Consider the following 19,614-nt stretch of genomic DNA (forward strand, 5'->3'; position numbering starts at 1 on the left):
TCCGACACCTCCTGGCGCCGGGCACTCTTTCGAGTCCCCGTGGCCTTTTTCACGGCCTTCTTCTCCTGCACCACATAGGGTGCCGGAACCAGCAGCTTCGCCAAGCGAGCGTCCACTGGGCCTTCGGGCAAAGGAGCCGGACAGTTGATCTGTCCGGACGTCTCCTGCCAATCCTGTCAAAGGTAAGGGAGCTTAGATCCCGCATGGAGTCAAACTATGAAAAACCGATACCCTGTAAAAGGAAAAAACAGCTTACCGCATGATCGTGACGCTGCGTACTGAATCCGCGATCCTCGGTAGCGGATGCGGGGGCCTCCGCGCCCTTGAAAAGCACCTTCCAGGCATCTTCGTACATCGTGTCGAAGAGCCTGCTCAGAGTTTGGTGCCGCGCCGGGTCGAACTCCCACAGGTTGAAAGCCCGTTATTGACACGGGAGGATCATGCGGATGAGCATAACCTGGACTACGTTGACAAGTTTGAGCTTCTTGTCCACCAGGGTTTGGACGCATGTTTGGAGTCCGGTTAGCTCTCCTTTTTTACCCCACGACAGGCCCGTCTCCTTCCAGGAGGTGAGCCGCGTAGGGGGTCCGGATCGAAACTCGGGGGCTGCGACCCATTCGGGGTCGCGCGGCTCGATGATGTAAAACCACCCTGATTGCCACCCCTTCAGGGTCTCCACAAAGGAGCCCTCGAGCCATAAGACGTTGGCCATATTGCCCACCATGGCGCCTCCGCACTCCACCTGGTTGCCGCGCACCACCTTTGGCTTGACATTGAAAGTCTTGAGCCATAGGCTGAAATGGGGGCGGATGCGAAGGAAAGCCTCGCACACGACGATAAACGCCGAGATGTTGAGGACAAAGTTCGGGGCCAGATCGTGGAAATCCAGGCCATAGTAGAACATGAGCCCCCGGACAAATGGGTGAAGAGGGAAGCCCAGTCCGCGGAGGAAATGGAGGAGGAACACCACCCTCTCATGGGGCCTAGGGGTGGGGATGAGCTGCCCCTTTTCAGGAAGCCGGTACGCAATGTCGTTAGACAAGTATCCGGCCTTCCTCAGTTTTTTGATGTGTCCCTCCGTGACGGAGGAGACCATCCACTTGCCTCCCGCTCTGGACATGGCTGGAGAAGGTTGAGGTGGGGAGTGCGGACTTGGGCGCTGGAGCTCGAGTGCGCGAGAATGGATAAGCAAGGGAGGAAGAAGGCGTAGGTGAAAAGGTGGATCCTTATCCCCTTATATGGGTGGACGCAACTACGTGTCCCCACCAGCCTGGTAAAACTCGCTTATCTCCAAGCGCCGTAATCAATGGCGCGGTTGGGTTACCCACGCCCGTATTGATGAGAATCCCGGAATAAGGGGACATGATCTCTGCTTTAACAAGACGTGCCAAGGAAACCGCCTCGCATGACGCGCTGAGGTGGGATAATGAAACGACTCGGATAAAGGCTTGGCCGTGGTGTGTCACACTACGGAATACGTCAGCAGATTAGATTTGTGTAAATATTATTCTCTCTGTGGCAATATGTGGAAACTTATTTTGCAGAGCCGGGCACTATCTTTGTGTTCAAAATCTTCTATGAAGTACTTGGAGGAGGAACCCGCCTTGCAATGCCGAAGACAATCTGCGCGCCGGACTCGTCGTCATTGAAGCCTGGTTCAGGGGCTACTGAGGGAGTCCTGGATTAGGGGGTGTCCGGATAGCCGGACTATACCTTCAGCCGGACTCCTGGACTATGAAGATACAAGATTGAAGACTTCGTCCCGTGTCCGAAAGGGACTTTCCTTGGCGTGGAAGGCAAGCTTGGCGATACAGATATGCAGATCTCCTACCATTGTAACCGACTTTGTGTAACCCTAACCCTCTCCGGTGTCTATATAAACCGGAGGGTTTTAGTCCGTAGGACAAGATACAGAACAACAATCATACCATAGGCTAGCTTCTAGGGTTTAGCCTCTCCGATCTCGTGGTAGATCTACTCTTGTACTACCCATATCATCAATATTAATTAAGCAGGACGTAGGGTTTTACCTCCATCGAGAGGGCCTGAACCTGGGTAAAACTTCATGTCCCTTGCCTCCTGTTACCATCCGGCCTAAACGCACAGTTCGGGACCCCCTACCCGAGATCCGCCGGTTTTGACACCGACAGAGGTCAAGAAACATAGTAATGGTATTCATCTATCTCAAGCAAAGTATGCCACTGAATTGCTAAGTAGAATTGGTATGCAGAATTGTAAATCTTCACCAACACCCTTGTCCAGTTCAGAACCTTTATCCTTGACAGAAGGAGAGTCTCTGCACCAAGAGGACATTACTGGTTACAGAAGTCTGGTTGGTGGACTTCAGTACTTGACTCTCACTCGACCTGACATTTCTTTTGCAGTCAATAAGGTGTGTCAGTATCTTCATGCACCTACCACAGCTCACTGGACAGCTGCAAAACGAATTCTCAAGTACATAAGAAACACTATACACTTGGGTCTTACATTTAGCAAGTCATCTTCCACACTTGTCAGTGCCTTCTCAGATGCAGACTGGGCTGGTTGTTTAGATGACAGAAGGTCAACATGTGGTTTTGCTATCTTTTATGGATCTAACTTGATATCATGGTGTGCAAGAAAGCAAGTCACTGTCTCCAGATCAAGTACAAAAGCAGAGTATAAAGCATTAGCAAATGCAACGGCATAAATCATTTAGGTTCAGTCTATGCTCACAGAACTTGGAGTGGTTCAGAATCAGCCTCCTTGTCTATGGTGTGATAATCTTGGTGCTACGTATTTATCTGCTAATCCAGTTTTTCATGCCAGGACAAAGCACATTGAAATAGACTTCCATTTTATAAGAGAACGTGTTGCCAATAAACAGCTTGAGATCAGATTTATACCTTCCAAAAATCAGTTTGCAGATGGGTTCACAAAGGCATTGCCATCCAAAAGTTTTGAAGAATTTAAACGTAATCTCAACTTGTCATAGTTGTGATTATGGGAGAGTGTTAAACATATGACACGGCTCGGCTCCGTAGAGTAGTTAGGAGATGTATTTTCTGATTGTTAGCATAGTTATCTTTTATCTGTTTATTCTCCTCTATCTCCATGTATCTCTCTGGTTGTTGAACAACCTCATCTTGTATGCCTCTGCGAGAGCCGGCCTCACCCTGAATCAATATATATCATGCGGGCTCCCATATTAAAGGAGTTGAGACGCTTCTACAATTCCCACAAATAGCATAGCATGTTCCTGCACGATTTGGATCGGCAAGTGAAGTGAATCACATGTGGTCATCATAATTCCCCGGAAGAGAAAAAAAGACAAGTCGCCATCGATTGGGTCCTCTTCAGAGCGTGCGTGAATCCTCCGCACAGAACACCTCCAGATGTCTGGGCACGGGCGCAGCCCCCACCATGAGCGACCCCTCCAGAACCTGCACCACCTGCCCCATGGTCGGCCTCATCGCCTCGCTCTGCTGTATGCACCAGCACGCGACGCTGCACGCCCGGCCCAGCTCGACCACGTCCGCGTCCCCCGCCAGCCTCTCGTCCAAGAGCGCGACAAACTGCCCCTCGCTGACCTTGGTGGCCGCCCAGAGCGGGAAGTGGCCCGCGCCGCGGCCGCCGGCGTCCCGGTTCCTCCGCCCGGAAACGAGCTCCAGCAGCGTCATGCCGTAGCTGTACACGTCCGCCTTGGGCGTGATGGGCAGGCCCTGGACCCACTCCGGCGCCAGGTACCCCACCGTGCCCCGCGCCGTGGTCAGCGCGTGGCTGAAGTCCCGCCCGATGAGCTTCGCCATGCCGAAGTCGGCCACCTTGGGGTGGAAGGCCGCGTCCAGGAGTATGTTCTCCGGCTTCACATCGCAGTGCACGATGCGCTCCTGGCACTGCTCGTGGAGGTAGGCGAGGCCCCTGGCGACGCCGGCCATGATCCCAAACCTGGTGCCCCAGTCCAGCAGCCCGAAGCTCGGGCCGGCCATGGCGGACGCCAGGGAGCCGTTGGGCATGTAGTCGTACACCAGCAGCCGCTCGCGCCTCGTCGCGCAGAACCCGCGAAGGCGCACGAGATTGACGTGGTGGATCGTGCCGAGGGTCCTCACCTCGGCGCGGAACTGCTTCTCCCCCTGCGCCGATCCCTCGAGCCTCTTGACGGCCACCGCGGTGTGGTCACCGTCACGGAGCGTCCCCTTGTACACGGAGCCGAAGCTCCCCATGCCCAGCTTCTGGGAGAAGTTGTCCGTGCACCGCGCCAGATGGCCGTGGCTGAACACCAAAAGAGAGCCGTCGTGCCGCACAGTTTTCAAGCGACGATGCCTCCAGCAAACGAAGACGAACAAGCAGAGTATCGTGAGAAAAGATACCGAAGACGCGACCAGGATGACGTCGCGTTCATTTGCTGACGCGCCGCCATGGTTACTGGCGGCAGCAAGATCGGCGGCGGCGACTCGGAGGAACAGAGTGGACGAGCCGGCTTCGCCGTCGGTGACCTGCTGAATGTTCCTGAGATCACCACCCCACACCAAGCAACCACCACCACTGTACGCATACGCCGTGCAAGAGCAGTTTCTCAAGCACGCCGACCCGCAATCTCCGGAGCTACCGGCAGCATCAGCATCGGAGAAATAACTGCTCGGCAGCTTCACGTTTTGTACCGGAAGGAACCCATCGGGCGACGTGCCATTGCTGCAGTACAAGCTCGTCTTCCTCGCGCAGCCGCCGCTCCAATCCCCCGGCGACGCGGCGTCGAACGCCGGCAAGCACCGGCAGTACTGCGAGCTTGCCACGTCGCACAGCCCGAAGGGCCCGCACACGGAATACACGTCGCATGGCGACGTGGGAGTCGCCCAGTGGAGCAGCCACTGCCCGGACTCGCTGGACCAGTCGAACATGGTGAGCTGCCCGTGCGGGCTCATCACCATCCTCGACAGGGTAGAGGGGTTGACCACCTCAAAGGAGAAGCTGACCTCCTCATCGTTGTTGACGGAGGTGTACTTGTACCTAGACGACATGCCCATCTCCGGCACGGAGGCGAAGCGCTGGCCGCTCGACGCGCCGACGCGGTGGTACACGGTCGTGCCGTTCCACGAGAAGGTGTACTGGCCGGACCCGGACGGGTCGACCCAGTCCATGTACAATCCCGTGGATGGGTCGACGGCGCTTCTCCATGACACGAGCGCCTGGTACGCGCCGCTGCTCTTGTTCAGCCCGACCCAGCCGCCCGGCACGAGCGTGTCGGTCGGGTGCTCGAAGCTCTGCCACATGACCTCCGACGAGTTGCCCGGCTGGCGGCCCCGCAGAACGAGGTTCCCGCTGTCGAGGAGCGCCGCCACGACGGGCCCGTTGCTCGTACGTGCGTGACTGGCCGACGACCAGACTGGCCTCTTCTGCTGGTTCTCGTTTAGGAGGAGGACGAGCTTGCCGTCCGGAGCTAGCGTCAGCTCCGAGGACGATGGGTCGGAGACAGGGCGGTCCCTGTTCATCACCCAAATGACGGTCTGCACCGGGATCTTCTTGTACCATATGCCAACGTAGTAGTTGGAGTCGCCGGCCGGAGAGAAGAAGCCCAGCTCAAACTTGCCTCCCTCCGAAACCAGCGTCCGGTTCCCGGTGATAGATTCTCCCACGGAGAGCGAGATAGAGCCTGCCGCGGCGGCAGAGGAGCTCAGACTCTGGAGCAAGAGGAGGAGACCGAGTTTGCACCAAGAGGCCATGCCCGGGCACTGTCGGCCGGAGAAAATGACCAGCATCGCCGTTACCGTTCGGACCTGAAGTCTGAACTGCACAAGTGGTACTCCAGGTAGTAAGTGCTCTTCATTTACAGGTGGTGGCGTGGTGCTGTGTTGTGCTGCACGGGCACGGTCATATGGGAGTGTGCACAAGATGACCAAAGACCAGCCACAGTAGTACATAGACCGGCTCTTCTTTGGCGGGCCTGACTATCTTTAGGTCCAGTTCTTTTGAGCTATGACGTGGAAATAAGCTCATGTGAGGATAAGCTTGAGATAAGCTCTTGTGAGAATAAGCTCCAGATAATAAGTTAGCCAGTTCTTTTTCATATCTATTTTGTCAGCTTATCTGGCGTATGGTCAGAGAAAAGTCCGTAATGCCCTTGAACTATATTGTCGTTCAGATTAAATGATATCATTTTTTTATCATTTTGATACCCATATGAACATAAATTCCACTTACAAACACTACCATATGCTAGTGCTTTCGTCTGTATTATTCATCATGTCAATTAAAAAGAATTGGAAGAATTAATATGTAGTACAAACAACAATTAGATATTGCTTTCTATGCAAATACAATGATATCAACCAGAGGGCAACAATCTTGTACTTATACTTGGCACGATCAGCACATCCACATCAAAATTAGTTCTGCCACATATGAGCAACACCTCATAGCAAATCAAGATGAAAACAACATACATCAGCAATAGCTCATAGAAAATCTACATGAAAATTCTGCAAAATCAAAATTGGAGGAGCTCCTAGCTGATGCTCAGGCTCACAGCCAGGGAGGAGGGGAGGGGGGCGGGGGTCCTTCGGCGAAGTAGCATGTCGGCCGGAGTGGGCGCCGTCCATCGAAGTGGAGCCTTGGCGAGATCATCCTCGTCTTCGTACTCCACGCTTCGTTTCAAAAACATTTGTTTTTGCACAATTGCTACATGTCAATCGCTTGAATTTTGAATTTGGGGTCAATCGATTTTAATTGATGGAAGAAACAGTCGGAGGGGGGGAGAAACTCGCCGGAGGGGGGGGGGGAAGAAGTTCGTTGGGCAGGCTAACCCAATATCTCTACTCCTAATGGAGGAGTTGGTAGCCTGGTACACCGTTTTTTCTTCCGATTTTTCTTCATCCCACCCCTCCCACTGGTTTTATCTCTTTATACAAAAAATGAAAAAAAACATCCCATAAACTCCTCCCATCCCTGGTCTTGATCTTTTCTCTAGGATCCCCAGGGCCGCCGCCACCACCCTCGTGGATCCCGACGGACGCCTACCGCAGCCGCCGCGGATCCCCGCGGATGCCTCCGCAGGGCGTTATCTCGCTCACCCTCAGGGATCCTGCCCTGGTGGGGGCTCCAAGGGAGGAAGCCGATGAGCACAAGGCGCTACTGGCATGGCGCCCAAAGGGAGGCATGATGTGCAGGGCTACAGGGAATCCGCCAACGACATATGTGGCTTCTCCTATGCTTGCTACTACTGTTGTTGCAGCGGCGACAATGGATCCGAGTTGCACATGCTGGGATTGAACGATAGATGGCATGAGGCAGCCGGATGCGACTCCCACTCCCAACCCGACGGCTCGACCTTATCAATCCCCGGCTGTGGCGGATGTGGAGCTCCGAAGTGACGGTAAACTCCTCGGTGTCGTACTGCCCCCACACAAGCACCATCAAGTCTACAAGCTCTGGCCGCTCGTCTCGACATCAGCCATGTAATCATATCTCACTCCATTATGCAATCTTGTTTCTGATTCTTGGAGCTTGGACATCCGAAATTCTTTCTTTGGGAGCATATATTTTTCAGATTGTTTCATCTTATCTTAGTTTATTGACAACAAAATCGTAACCTTTCTTAATCATTGGTTGGACCGACTTACTCACAAGCTTTTAGGAGATCTTTCATGAGTAATCACTTAGGCTATAGTTTTTCCTTTTCTTTCTCTGTAGATCCAGCCATTCCCGGAAAAACAACAACATGCACTGCATCATATTAACCACTTGATATTACACTGATCATTATATAGCAATTTCAACGCAAGAAACACCATTGTATTCAGCATTGTATTCTGTGAAAATACACTCATGGTCGACTCAAGTGGAACAAAAACACCATTGTATTAAGCATGGCCTCCCACCTTTGCCTTATTTACAAATTAACATAATCATCTCCATAGCACAACATGAATGTATTAGAGCCAGGTTAACTACCCATAAGCAACACCGACTAGATATGACATAACTAAAGCAAAAAACTTAAGCATAGCATACTACTACGACAATAAGAATGGTTAACATGGAAATAATACAAGCAAGTAACTAGTCATGTTGGGAAAGGTAGGCAAGGTAATATAATTGTGACAAAATCAGGCTATGCAAAAAGGATAGGCATCGAAGAATCACTGCAACATCATTACACAAATACAAGCATGGTGTCGGTTCTATATCCGATGGATCTCGGGTAGGGGGTCCCGAGCTGTGGATCTTGGATCAATGGGGAACAGGAGACGAAGGATATGATGTTTACCCAGGTTTGGGCCCTCTCGAAGAGGTAAAACCCTATGTCTTGCTTGATTATATTGAAGTGTATATGATGGTTAGAGAGTCAATCTACCACGAGATCAGATGAACTGAACCCTAGGTGAGTAGGATGATGGTTCTTCTTCTATCATGTATGACATAATGATCTATCGACTAGCCTGGCCTCGGCTTATATAATGTACCGGAGGCCTAGGATAACAAGAGTCTGACACTACTGCAGGATGGTCCAAACGCGACACTACGATCAGAGACCATTTGACGAAACTATGTGCGATGCCATAATCGCAAACGATGGTGTAAAAAACTATCAAAAAAGGTGCAAAACGTTTGTGATGACGGATGCATCAAACACGGTTCAGACTTTAGTTGTGTGTGCGATGAAGGGCATACGGTTCAGTTCAATTAACCGTTTGCGTTGAGGAACAAAAGAAACGGGCAGCCAGATGAAGGTGTGTGCGATATACAACGTACGGTTCACTAGGATGAACTATGTGTGATTAGGCAACACAATGGAAATGATTCAACTGAACAAGATGTGTGTGATACGCGGCAAACAGGTCCATAATTAGAAATGTGTGTGAAGACCAATAATAACACAGACGATTGCTGCTAATAAGTCGTGTGATTTGCTCTATCTACATAAGAATAACATGTGTGTGTATATATAACTGAAATAAACATCCAATTACATAAGTGACTATACAGATCATTCACGCACACCTCAATAAACAATTGCATGCATTCTAAAGTAGAAGAAATGATCATCTAGTCATCTACTTCTTGTATAACGCTGCCGCCACTGCTCTGTGGCTCGATCCCTCGTCTGGGGCAAGAAGAAGACACTTCCTCATGTCAACGATCCGCCTGTACATCTCGTAGCTTGTGTACGTGTCCTTGGCCGCGTACTTGACATGTTGTTCATCCAGTCTCACATGCCACACACTGGGCCAGGCGTTCTTGTCCTTCTTGCTCTCATTCTTCATCTTCATGTAGTAGGGGTCGATGATGGCCGAGGCGAGGTCAACCAGGGAGTTCAGTTTGTTTTTGTCGCTGCCCCATACCTTGTAGTGGTGCTGGATGTTGACAAGATTCGGGCATTTTAAGCCCGAAACCTTGAGCGCTTTTAGATCGTTGGTGGTGTCCACCGTAGCAAAACTGTAGTCAGAGCTGTTGATAAACCTGGAGAAACGCTCGCAAGGCCTTGTGGCCAGGTGGTAGTGGTAGAGGAGGACGTCATGTCGCACGCACAACTGGGCGATGACAATCTTCTGATTGTGCCCAGCATGACCGATGGTGTACTCGATGTCAAAGATGACCACTTGGTACTTGTCCTCGGCAAGGAACTTCTCCATAGTTTGGATGGAGCTCTCCACCAAGACCGGATCGTTCGTGTACACCACCGAGAGGGCCTTCCCCTCACGTGGGTGTCCACTACATGATGCGTGGTGAACTGCCCGCTGTTGTCATCGTCGGCCGCTGGGAGCGCCATTGGAGCCACGGGGATCGCCATTGGAACGTTGGATGTCCTCTCTGTATGTGTCGTCGTGGGTGTTCTTATTGTGTCGTGTGACGCGAGAGATGAAGGTAAATGGCCGCAGGAATAAATGGGGGCCGGGCGGCTTGGGGATTCTCTGCGCGTCCGCATGGCAGTTTTTGCAGCGGGTAACTGCATTGTCACGCCACGCCCGGCGCAACAGCATGCACATGAACGTGCGTGATCGTGTGCCGGCCGCAAACACTGACAGCGCGCGTGGAGGGATGAAGGCAAAGCACCTGGAGGGACGCGAGAAAAGCACGCCTCGGCCGCTGTAGGATCGAAAGTATGTCTAGAGGGGGGGTGATTAGACTACTTGACCAAATAAAAACTTAACCTTTTTCCCAATTTTAGTTTTTGGCAGATTTTAGCTATTTTAGGACAAGTCAAGCAATCATCACACAATTCAAGCAAGCATGCAAAGAGTATAATGGCAGCGGAAAGTAAAGCATGCAACTTGCAAGAATGTAAGGGAAGGGTTTGGAGAATTCAAACGCTATTGGAGACACGGATGTTTTTCCCGTGGTTCGGATAGGTGGTGCTATCCTACATCCACGTTGATGGAGACTTCAACCCACGAAGGGTAACGGTTGCGCGAGTCCACACAGGGCTCCACCCAAGGGCAACGGTTGCGCGAGTCCACGAAGGGCTCCACCCACGAAGGGTCCACGAAGAAGCAACCACCCACAAAGGGTCCACGAAGAAGCAACCTTGTCTATCCCACCATGGCCATCGCCCACGAAGGACTTGCCTCACTAGCGGTAGATCTTCACGAAGTAGGCGATCTCCTTGCCCTTACAAACTCCTTGGTTCAACTCCACAATCTTGTCGGAGGCTCCCAAGTGACACCTAGCCAATCTAGGAGACACCACTCTCCAAGAAGTAACAAATGGTGTGTAGGTAATGAACTCCTTGCTCTTGTGCTTCAAATGATAGTCTCCCCAACACTCAACTCTCTCTCATAGGATTTGGATTTGGTAGAAAGAAGATTTGAGTGGAAAGCAACTTGGGAAGGCTAGAGATCAAGATTCATATGATAGGAATGGAATGTCTTGGTCTCAACACATGGGTAGGTGGTTCTCTCTCAGAACATATGAGTTGGAATGATGTGTGTGTTCTGATGGCTCTCTCACTAAATGAGAAAGAGGTGGAGGGGTATATATAGCCTCCACACAAAATCCAACCGTTACACACAATTTACCAATCTCGGTGGGACCGAATCAGAAAACTCGGTCTGACCGAAATAGTAAACCTAGTGACCGTTAGGAATTTTGGTGGGACTGACATGCAACTTGGCAGGACCGATTCGGTTAGGGTTTGGGCATAACGTAATCTCGGTGAGACCGATTACACAAACTCGGTGAGACCGAATTTGGTAATTAGCTAACCAGAGAGTTGGTCAGGCAAACTCGGTGGGACCGATTTGCTCTTTCGGTGAGACCGAGTGGAACTCGGTGAGACCGAAAAGTTAGAAAGGGGAAACACTGAGTTTACATTGCAATCTCGGTGGGACCGATTCGCTCTTTCGGTGGGACCGAAAAGTTACGAAAGGGAAACAGAGAGTTTGCAACCCCATCTCGGTGGGACCGAGATCCTTATTGGTAGAACCGAATTGCTAGGGTTTGGCAGTGGCTAATGACAAGTGAAACTCGGTGGCACCGGATAGGAAGAATCGGTAGGACCGAGTTTGGCTTAGAGTTTAGGTCATATGTGGATATGGGAAAGTAGTTGAGGGTTTTGGAGCATATCACTAAGCACATGAAGCAAGAGGCTCATTAAGCAACACCTCATCCCTCCTTAATAGTATTGGCTTTTCCTATGGACTCAATGTGATCTTGGATCACTAAAATATAAAATGAAGAGTCTTGAGCTTTTGAGCTTGAGCCAATCCATTGTCCTTAGCATTTTGAGGGTTCCACTTTCACATCCATGCCATGCCAATCATTGAGCTTTCCTGAAATAATTATCTTGGAATAGTATTAGCTCAATGAGCTATATGTTGTTATGAATTACCAAAACCACCTAGGGATAGTTGCACTTTCAATCTCCCCCTTTTTGGTAATTGAAGACAACATATAGATCAAAGCTTCGACAAATGATAATAAGCATGAAATATATCGTCGCTTTGAGAAGTATGTGATAAGTAAGAGCTCCCCCTAAATTTGTGCATATTTAAAATTTGCTTTGGACTGCAAATGCACAAAGAGTTAGAATCATGGGTTACTCTTCCATGTCACATACATCTTGGTGGAGCGCTCAAAAATGATAAGATTGAAATACATGCACTCATCACCAAGAATAGTGAATGATCACAAACGATAGATAGAATGATAATATTTAAGCAAGCATCAAGCAAACATTAAGTGTAGCTTATGATCAAACACATGATCATCGATGTCTCACAGGCATAAGGACGTAGTATCTCACACACAAGCAAACAAAGTTCGAAAAACCACCAAATAAAACAAGAGAGAATAAAAGCAACACTCTCTCTCGAAGCCTATGATCTATACATCTTCTCCCCCTTTGGCAACAAGTTACCAAAAAGTTCCTAGAAAATGCATAGCACTAGATCGACGCTCAGGCTTGATCTTCAGGTGGTGGTGGAGTCCGGATCACTCCAAGGACGAAGCCTTCGGTAGACGTGGTTGGAGTCGAGGCTGAAGTGGATGCTGGAGCTGGTGGAACTGAGGCTGTGGCTGGTGCAGACGTTGTAGCTCTGGTGTCAGCAACTGGCAGTGCAGACGACCTCGGACCTCGTGGCACCCTCGCAAACGCATGAGTCGTGGTCCTGCCTCTCCTCTCATTCATGTCCTCCTGGAGCTGCTCCACTACAGACTGAACTTCTGTTACTTTGATGTCCAAGTCATAGAACCTCTGTTCCATGATCCTCTCTAAACTCACCTGGTTCTGAGTCAGGGTGGCTATACTCTACTCAATCCGCAGGGTGGACGCAATCAAGTAACTGAGCTGCTCTTGTTTGGTCTTCAAGAAATAAACAGATGCCTCCGCTTGAGTAGGCATCCTGGCAGCTTTCTCCTTCTTCGCCTTCTCCTTCTGAGCTTGTGCATGGGCAGAAGATGGTTCATTCTCTGTCATCACAACTTCATTGTTCTCAAAATCTGGACGGATGGGCAGGTGTTCCTTATCCAGCAAATATACGCCCGTGCCCATCTTGGAGTTGATGAGCTCCTGAATCTGAGGGGCATATCCACAGCTCCTCTTTTGATCTGCCGCAGTCCTTTTGATTGTTTCCACTATGAGGCTCATGACTTTGAATTTTTGAGGCACGTCAAAGACATGAAGCAAATTGATCGCGTGACCTCTGATCATCTTGTGATCTCCAGACTTGGGCAGAAGGGTGTGCCTAAGGATCCAGTTGATCGTAGGCAATTCTGAGAGCAGATAATGCACTGAGCCAAACTTGAACGTGTCAAGTGCTTCATTCAGAATCTCCTTGTACATGTTGGACATGGAGTTGTGGTCCATCTTTTTCTTGGCATAAATGTCCAAGTCATCTGCTTGCTCCTCTGGGGCATTGATCAGCTTCGCCCATTCCTCAACAGTAGAGTGGTACCTCATACCTTCTGACATCCATGTGATCCTGCCATCCGGATAAAAGTGTGCTGTGGAGTAGAATTGCATGATCAGCTCCTCGTTCCACTTTGTGAGCTTCTGCCCAACAAAGACTGCAACTCCACACGCACTAAAGCTGTCAAATACTCCAGGGTAGTACTCTTCATTATCCTTGATATAGGTCCAGTCGACCCATCTCATGTCACATACAATTGGCTTCTTGTCAAGTAGCACTGTCTCATAGAAATCCTGCTGCTCCTTGGTATGAAACCTGTAGTCCACTGCAGTCCTTCTCCTAGAAGCATATGGATCTGCTTCTCTCCACTTCCTGAGCCCTCATTCTCTCCTGAGCTTCATATCCTCAGCCACAGGATGAGCATCGTTGTGGTCTGGGATCTTGGGCTTGAGCTTCCGAAGGACACTCTCTTCCTCTTCCTCTGCAACAGTCTCAGGCACTGGGGCCTTGTTCTTCTCAGTGGCTGGGATGCTTCTTGTGTTTCTCTTTGGTGCACTCTTAGGCTTAGATGCAGCCTTAGGTGCTTCCTTGGGCTTGGATGCAGCTCCCCCTGACCTTATGGCATCTCCCATAAGTTTTGCTGCCTTGGGCGCTGGTGCAGCTGCCTCTTCTTCCTCCTCCTCTTCTACCATGATGGAGGCTTTCCCAAGCACCCTAGCCACAGTCTTTTTCACTCTTTCTTTCCTCTTCTTGCCTTCAGCTGCAACGGGCTCAATGGGAGCAGGCTTCTCAGTTGAGGCTCTAGCCTTTGACATGGGTTGCCTGCCTGCTGGCCTTTTGATTTTCAGGCCTGGCTTTGAGCCTTGAGCTGGCTCAACTCTCTTGGAAGTGGCCTCTTCCTCTGCCACATAGTCCTCATCTTCAGAATCTGAGGCTTTCTTCTTTCTTTGTCTCGTGGCAGCTTTAGGCAGGTTGCTGCGTGTGCTCCTGCTGCCATCATCTGAGGAACTTGAGGGGCTAGTGCCCTCACTCAACTGCACTTGCTGCTCTGACAAGTTTTGGCTGTCACTCTGGTCTGACATGTTGCAAACTGACTGCTGACCCTATGAATAGATTATAGAGGAGATAGAGTGGATGAGCATCACAAAATGTAGAGATTTTTGCAAAAAGAATGATCCAAAAACTTAGTTTTAGTTTCCCACTGAAATCATCTCGGATCTACCGATTTTCAAACTCGGTGATACCGAAGCAGTTTTGGAACCTAAACTAGTGAACTCGGTAGGATCGAGTCACAGTTCGGTGGTACCGAGACTGCTAGGGTTTCACTGAGTTCAAAAATCGGTCACACCGATAAGTAATTCTCAGTCAGACCGAGTCTCACTTGTGCAATGGCATAAGCCAAATCGGTGGGACCGAGTTTTTCAACTCGGTGGGTCCGAGATGGTTTCGGCGGAAACCTAAACCTAGAATTTTTGAATCAAACCTAATCTATGAGCGTTTTGACTGGATAGAAGTTTATCAAACGTGGCTAGAAACAATATGATCACAATGTTCTAGGAATCATATTGAGGAATAGCACAAAGATCAAGTCCATACCCTAGTTCGGCGGGGACTTGCTACGGCGGCAACGGCGAGGCAGAATTCCCGTTGACGGCGACGGAGACCAGCGACTGGAGGCTGCTGGCGGCGAGAAGACGATCCGGAGACCTCAAGGGCAGAGCAGGCTATCGCGCGGGCGAAGGGGTTCAGAGAAATTTCCAAATTTTTCCCGTGACTATATATAGCCCGACCCTGCCGGTGTGACCGAGTTGAACAACTCGGTGGCACCGAGATTCATAACTGCGTGCAGTTACTGAAACTCGGTGAGACCGAAAGGTTCAAATCGGTTGCACCGAGATCGAAAATCTAGATCAACTTAATGATCTCGGTAGGACCGAAAGTGGAGTATCGGTCAGACCGAGAATCATAAAGAGGTTTTGGAAGCTTAAGTCTATGATGAATCGGGGACTCCGAGCGCTCCTCACACAGAGTGGTTCGAATCTGACTTGATCAAATTTTGTGATGCAGCATGAATAGAGTTTGAGACGAGAAAAGCATAGATAGCTAGAGGAGGTTCTTAGGCATTCTTGTCCATCCACTTGGCAAAAGAAGATAAAGCCAAACAATCAAAACAACAAGTGGATGTCCTCGAATGAGTAAAATATGCAACCAGCATGCTCACACAATAAGATGGCAAATGAAATATGTGGCAAGGCATGCACAACCAATTCTAGCATCTATGAAGCAATTTGCGATGACTAGGTCATCTATATATGAGTATATTGACTTAGGAGTCAAGTGAGAACACTTGATCATATGTTATACTCATCGTTTAAGCTCAAGTGGGGTTACCACTTTTACATAAAGCATTGTTTTGTTCACATCTTTAGAGTTGCTTTAGCTCAAGTCTTAGAGTATAGCTCCCCCTAGATGTGATATCCCCCTTAAGAGGGATGAACTAACCTTGGGTTTTGTCGATGATGACTTCATGTAGATATTGAAGATGTGGATGCTCAATGTTGATGTAGATCTCTTGGAGCTATCCATTTGAGTGAATTGCACTTTCAATACCTACATGGGTTAGTCCCATAAGGAACAAACAAGGATATCCATAGACATAGAGTGATGCACACAAAAGATGATGTCCATGAAAACTTTTCGGTAACCTTGTCCCTTGTCTTACCAACAAGAGGGTTTGTGACTCCTTGAACTAGTGCAAGATGTGGAGGTTGATTGCACTTGTTCTTGCCAAAATGATAAGAGTGAAGTATGTTGGCGGAGTCACCCTCAAGAACTCTCTAGTTCTTCTTCTTTTGGATCCACATCATCTTGATGGGAATCCTTGGAGTTGTAGTCGTACTTGATGAAGTAGAACTTGAAGTAGTCTTGGAAATCCACTTGACTAAGGTCTTAGGAGCTTCTTCAAATGCATCAATTTCCTCTTGAAGCTTGTCCTTGCCTTTTTGCTCGTAGTCTTGTGGTGGAAGATCATCTTGAGCTTGTGTCCCCTTGAAAGAAGTATACTTCTCTTGTTGAGGGACAAACTTTGTCTTGGGGTATTGATCTTCTTCCCATTCAACTCCATTGGCATTGAACTTTCGTTCAAAACCAATACCTTGATTCTTCCGGTGCATTCCTTGCTTGCGCACAATTTCCTCGAATTGCTTACTCCCGGCAAGGCTTTTGTACACTCCTTTCTCTATAATTCCCTTCAATAAGCTATTTTCTTGCTCAAGTGTAACTTGGCTAAGAGAATCATTAGTGGAATCAAGAGAGCTACTAGAAGCAACAATATTGGATTTAGCATGATCATTGTTACTACTAGAGGAAGAATCCTTGTTAGACTTGACTTGAGGCATGTAAGTGGATAAGAGTAAACTCTTGGCAATGTAAGAAGAACTTTTCTTGCGGAGATCATCATTGATTGCCTTTAAGAACTCATGCTCTTGCTCAAGATTGAGCTTTTCAAAGCGTAGTTTCTCATGAGCTCTTAAAAGTTCTCGATGATCTTCGAAGATAGTGTCATGAGCTAACTTAAGAGTTTTTAGTTCTTTAGTTAGAGCCTCAATCTTCTCCTTATCATTGTCACTCGTTTTAGCATGATTAATTGGTCTTTCATCATAGTATTCATCACTAGAGTTGTCACCAAGCAAATCATCACCTAACAAGTCATCTTCATCACTATTGAAATCAACATACTCGGGGTGTGTTACCTTAGGACCTTTGGCCATGAAGCATCTTCCAACTCCTTCATTTGGTGAGTCAAATATGTCGTAGGAGTTGGTTGACACAAGTGCTAGACCGGCAACACCTTCATCTTGAGTATCTTCGGAGTCGGAGTGATAACTTCTCTCGGAGTGGCTGTCGGAGCCGGATGCCCATTCACCAACATGAGCTTGATGTCTTCGTCTTGTGTAGCTCCTTGATGATTTTTCCTTCCTTTCCGAATCCTTGCTTCTCCGTGAGTATCTTCGTTCATAACGATCATCTCTACTCCTTCTCTCTCTTGGTGGTGATCCTTTGCTTCTTATTTTTGGAGAATCTTCTCTTCTCTTGTAGGGAGCCGTACACTCATTGGAATAGTGTCCGGGTCTTCCACAATTGTAATAGTTTCGCTCTCGACTAGAAGATCTTTTGTCATTGTAGGACCTTGATTTGGAGCTTCTATCTTTGCTTCTACTCTTGTAGAACTTGTTGAAGTTCTTCACCATTAAGCTCAATTCTTCATTGAAGTCTTGTTTCTCACTTGATGATGTAGGGGCTTCACATGAGGCTTTATAGGCACCACTTTGATTTGTTGTGAAGTTCCTCTTTATCCTTAAGTGACATCTCATGAGCAACAATTCTTCCAATCACCTCTGTTGGCTTGAGATCTTTGTAATTGGGAATCATTTGGATCAATGTGCACACTGTATCATATTTTCCATCCAAGGCTCTTAGGATCTTCTTGATGATGAACTTATCGGTCATCTCTTCACTTCCTAAGCCGACAATCTCATTTGTGATGAGAGCAATCCTAGAGTACATTTCAGCGACACCTTCACCATCCTTCATCTTGAACTTGTCAAGTTGGCTTTGAAGCACATCCAACTTGGATTCCTTGACGGAGTCGGTACCTTCGTGCATATCAATCAAAGTGTCCCAAATTTCCTTTGCATTCTCAAGGCGACTGATTTTGTTGAATTCTTCGGGGCACAATCCGTTGAAGAGAATATCACAAGCTTGAGCATTGTATTGCAACATCTTCAACTCATCCGCGGTAGCTTCACGGTTCGGTTCTCTCCCATAAAAGAAGTCACCTTGCAAACCAACACACACAATAGCCCAAACGGCGGGGTTATGTCCAAGAATATGCATTTTCATTTTATGCTTCCAACTAGCAAAATTAGTACCATCAAAGTAAGGACCTCTACGGTGATAACTTCCCTCGCTAGACACCATACTCTCCTAGGTTGTGAAACCAAGGCTATGACCACCAAAAGCTATGGAGATCAAGCAAATGGAGACCAAAGCTCTGATACCACCTGTAGGATCGAAAGTATGTCTAGAGGGGGGGTGATTAGACTACTTGACCAAATAAAAACTTAACCTTTTTCCCAATTTTTGTTTTTGGCAGATTTTAGCTATTTTAGGACAAGTCAAGCAATCATCACACAATTCAAGCAAGCATGCAAAGAGTATAATGGCAGCGGAAAGTAAAGCATGCAACTTGCAAGAATGTAAGGGAAGGGTTTGGAGAATTCAAACGCTATGGGAGACACGGATGTTTTTCCCGTGGTTCGGATAGGTGGTGCTATCCTACATCCACGTTGATGGAGACTTCAACCCACGAAGGGTAACGGTTGCGCGAGTCCACACAGGGCTCCACCCAAGGGCAATGGTTGCGCGAGTCCACGAAGGGCTCCACCCACGAAGGGTCCACGAAGAAGCAACCACCCACAAAGGGTCCACGAAGAAGCAACCTTGTCTATCCCACCATGGCCATCGCCCACAAAGGACTTGCCTCACTAGCGGTAGATCTTCACGAAGTAGGCGATCTCCTTGCCCTTACAAACTCCTTGGTTCAACTCCACAATCTTGTCGGAGGCTCCCAAGTGACACCTAGCCAATCTAGGAGACACCACTCTCTAAGAAGTAACAAATGGTGTGTAGGTAATGAACTCCTTGCTCTTGTGCTTCAAATGATAGTCTCCCCAACACTCAACTCTCTCTCATAGGATTTGGATTTGGTAGAAAGAAGATTTGAGTGGAAAGCAACTTGGGAAGGCTAGAGATCAAGATTCATATGATAGGAATGGAATGTCTTGGTCTCAACACATGAGTAGGTGGTTCTCTCTCAGAACATATGAGTTGGAATGATGTGTGTGTTCTGATGGCTCTCTCACTAAATGAGAAAGAGGTGGAGGGGTATATATAGCCTCCACACAAAATCCAACCGTTACACACAATTTACCAATCTCGGTGGGACCGAATCAGAAAACTCGGTCTGACCGAAATAGTAAACCTAGTGACCGTTAGGAATTTCGGTGGGACTGACATGCAACTCGGTAGGACCGATTCGGTTAGGGTTTGGGCATAACGTAATCTCGGTGAGACCGATTACACAAACTCGGTGAGACCGAATTTGGTAATTAGCTAACCAGAGAGTTGGTTAGGCAAACTTGGTGGGACAGATTTGCTCTTTCGGTGAGACCGAGTGGAACTCGGTGAGACCGAAAAGTTACAAAGGGGAAACACTGAGTTTACATTGAAA

At 48.6% G+C, this 19,614-nt stretch overlaps 1 pseudogene; it reads right to left on the minus strand.

Annotated features, from left to right (window-relative positions):
• Positions 1–3,187: 3,187 nt before the first annotated feature.
• On the minus strand, positions 3,188–6,149 carry LOC125552207 (G-type lectin S-receptor-like serine/threonine-protein kinase At2g19130 pseudogene; annotated as a pseudogene).
• Between the last annotated feature and the right edge of the window lie 13,465 nt (positions 6,150–19,614).

Source organism: Triticum urartu, chromosome 4A, assembly GCF_056163025.1.
Source record: "Triticum urartu cultivar PI428250 chromosome 4A, HENAU_Tu73, whole genome shotgun sequence".
NCBI classification, from domain to species: domain Eukaryota; kingdom Viridiplantae; phylum Streptophyta; class Magnoliopsida; order Poales; family Poaceae; genus Triticum; species Triticum urartu.